The following is a 3,793-nucleotide window of genomic DNA, read 5'->3' on the forward strand; positions in this document are numbered from 1 at the left end:
CTCCTGTAATTATTTTTTAAATGGCTGTCAAGGTTTCCGGGGTGTTTAGTTTTTAGGGGTTTATTTTGTTTTGTGTTGCACTTTTTTTATTTTAATTTTTTTACTTTTGGACTGTTTTTTTTTCTGTGATTGTATTTTTGCATTTAGGCTCCGTACACACTGAACTGTAAGTGGAAGCTCTGAAATAGTTTGCTGTATGGATCTGTATGATTTTAGTGCAGTCATCACCTATAATCCCATCATAAGCTTCACACTTGTTGGGTCCCAGCTCCTTTCAGCTCTGCGGTCCACCTGCTTCAAGCGCAAGGTAACCCCAGATATGGGGTTACCCTGCGCTTGAAGCAGGAGTGTATTTTATGCAGGGCCGTCCGTATAATGGGCCGTCTGTATAATGAGCTGTTGCCTCAGGCGGCATCTCTTTGGGCCACGTGGGGGGGGGAGGCAGGCAGAGTGGCATGGCCGCTCTGCTGCACAATGTTTGCAGTGTGCCTCCAGCACTCTTTCCAGCCAGAGTGTCCCGCTCAGCTCCTGGCAACCAGTGATGCCATTGAGCGGGACGCCAACCAAAGTTGGGCAGGAAGCGAATACAGAAGCCTCACCCCTCCCTCCAGTATGCATCCTTCTTCCCAGGCGGTGAAAATGCTATGGATATCCCTGGGAGGAGGAGTTTGGGCTGCTGGTTGGACTGCCATCAGAGCATCCCAGGTTGCTAAGGACCGGGCGGGGATATGTGTAAGAACCTGGGATGCTCTGGCTCAGCTCCTGGCAACTGGTGACATCACTGGTTGCTAGGAGCTGAGAGGATGCTCTGGCCGGCATACCGTCCCCAACCAGATTCCACCCCAGTTGGCATGCACCACCAGCTCCAACCCCCTCCGGACCCCCCGCCCCTCAAGTGGCAATAAAGCTAGGGGATGCCCCCGATAGTATGTTTAGCCCAAAACATTCTTTCTAGTTCTGGGTAAAGTGGGGAAGGATTGGAACTCTGTTGTACCGATACAGCGATCTGGGTCTACATTAGGTAGATTTACTCTTGCTTCCTGTCCTGCTGACAACAGGGAAGTGAAAGAAAATCTGCAACAAGGACCTAAGCAGGAATAAAAAAAATCTGGCGTGGGCTCTGGCCTTCCCCTACGCTACTAAACAAAAAACGTTTTTCTTTTGTTGGACTTCCCCTCACTTCTTGTCTGGTAAAACGTTGCCAGCGGAACAGGAAGTTGGGGGAAATCCCTGTGAGAGTCCCAGGTGGCCATAAAAACTTGACAGTGGTTCTAATTCTTTCCCACTCTATCCAAAACTAAGTAAAAAAGTGTTGGCCGGGCATAGAAAGAGGAAGTATGATGGACTTTTGGCCACTTTTTAATCCTAATAAGCTTTAGATGTTTTTGAACCGACGTTTTGTCAAATGTATCCAATGTTTGTGACTGTTTTTATTTAGCAAAAATAATGGATTCAAGGTGCATTCTAGATTCACCCAGCACTTCCTGTACGCTTTGCTGGCTGACTCACTGACTGATTTACTAAGACACTCCAGTCTCTGGTGGGTGGGAAAGAGTAGACGCCCCTTCTTTTACTCATTCAGCTGTGTCTGATACCCGGTACTCCTTTATAGCATCGCTGGCTGAAAGCCGAATATGATTTGCAGGTCAGGTGAGCATAGGGTGGCGTACGGCAGCGTCCTCACGTAGAGAAGGACAGGCTGCTGCGTACGGCCGCGTCCTCACATAGAAAAGGACAGGCTGCTGCGTACTAATCACACGCAGCACCTGTGCTTCCCGAGAGCGGCCCGTTAAGGCCGCGCACACAGCACGGATTTGTACGGGCCGCCCGTTTCTCGTGTGAATGAGGGCTTAAGGTGTTGCTTCATCCTGTGAGAAGATTAGAAGACGCAATTGTCTCCGGGGAATTCAAAGCAGACCAGTATAGTAAAGGCGGCAGCAGAGGAGACATCATAGTACCATCCTTTGTTCTAGATCTTTGCTGGGACAACCAAAGCTGGCTATTATGTTGGTGTGGTTGACTGGAGCAAAAGAATATTAGGTTGGCCATCGCATCCAATTAGAAGAGCAGGTTAAAGAACTCCGGGAAAATCAAAAACGTACCCTTGCAGTGGGGCTACCCTGGCACTGCAGGTGTTAAGTGCTCTTTTGTCTAGCAGGCTCAGATAAAGCAGATATACTCATTTGATCCTCGGTCCCACCAGGCAGCTAAAACCGGTCCCCTAGATTCTTCTTCCCGGGGCTTGGGCAGTCTATCCACAACTGATGTCATTAAGTTATGCAGGTCCATTGACATGCATTAGACGTGAAAATCCCAAGGGATATTCCATAGCCGGCTCAGACTGGAAGAGAGTTGAGTGCCGGCAACCACTGGTCCCCACAGCTTCTTCTTCCCCAGGCTTGGGCGGTTTAAGGACCACTGCTGTCATTACATCTCATGCAGGTCCATTGACCTCCATTAGACGTGAGGATGTCAAGGGATATTCCATAGCCGGCTCGGACGGGGAGAGAGTTGAGTGGCGGCAACCACTGGTCCGGGGCTAAGCCATTGCAAGGGTAAGTTTTTTTTATTCTTTATTCTTTTAATCTTTAAAGATTTTGAGAATGAACTTGTTACAAGAGTGGTTGCAATGGGCGCTGACGCTAAATTTCCTGTTGACTAATTTAACATAAACTTAACCCCAGCTTGTTCATGACCTGTACCCAACACTGGATTTTTAATCATTGAGTGGAACAGTCTTTTAAATGTATCTAAAGCTGGTCATCCCCTATAGAATCTGAATGAGCCATCTTAGCTCTACCAACAACGGCGTGGTGTGAAGGTCTGCCATATTGGATATACATAAGATGGCTTGTTTTGGGGTTTTACACCCATTTCACAGTGTTGGTAAATCTAAAGCTCACCACATACATTCAAATATTACTTTAGATCTACCAACAACTATGTGGGGCAAGGGCCTGTTTGATTGGGTAGTTTAGGTAGATGCTCATCGTACATAAACATAACATTAAATCCTAAGTTAATTGTGCGGTAAGATTGTAAAGTGCATGGTGATCTTACAGGATATTGTACAGTTGTTTTGTTATATGGTTGGCCATGTTAAATGCAGAAAAGCATTGTAGACAATTTTTATTCTTTTAATTGTAATATAAATGTTTACGGTGAAGCAGCAGCGTGAGCAAGGTATCGCTAATCCTACATATGGCCAGGTATGGATCAGTGTGCCTTAATACACATCAGTCACTGGTAACAGTCTAGCATTATGTTCTTTGCGCATATTTGGTTGTCTATTTGTTGCTGGTTTGATGGCGGCTCATATTGGTTTGTCCAGGTTGTATCAGCTTTGGCCAATTGCAAGAGCCAGTCAGGGTTTACAATGGAGGATGTCATGCTTATAGTACATTGATGTTGTTCTGTTACCTTCAGGGGAAAAGGAAGGATAACAGGAAATTACCCCAAAAGTTAAAGAAATGTCAAAATTAAAGGGAAAGTGTGCCCAAAATTTGTCCGGCAGTTCAGATCACACACTCCTAGTTACTTATAATGTCTATGTTGGGTCAACTGGGCCTTTAAGCTTACCCAAAACTAGTATCCTAATTTCAGGTCGCAGATGGTGGGTGTGATCTCTTGCAGGTTCCCTAAGTCCAGGCTCTACCCCTAGCTCAGTGGGACCACCGTCAAGAGTGTCCCAGGTTGCTAAGAATTTGGCAGGGAGATGCAGAGCTCTTACACAACTCCCTGCACAGCTCTTAGCGACGCCACTCTCCACCAGCAGCAGCCTTCCAAAACTGAT

The sequence above is a fragment of the Nanorana parkeri genome, unplaced genomic scaffold (genome assembly GCF_000935625.1).
Source record: "Nanorana parkeri isolate BGI_ZX_2015 unplaced genomic scaffold, ASM93562v1 scaffold544, whole genome shotgun sequence".
Taxonomy (NCBI): Eukaryota; Metazoa; Chordata; class Amphibia; order Anura; family Dicroglossidae; genus Nanorana; species Nanorana parkeri.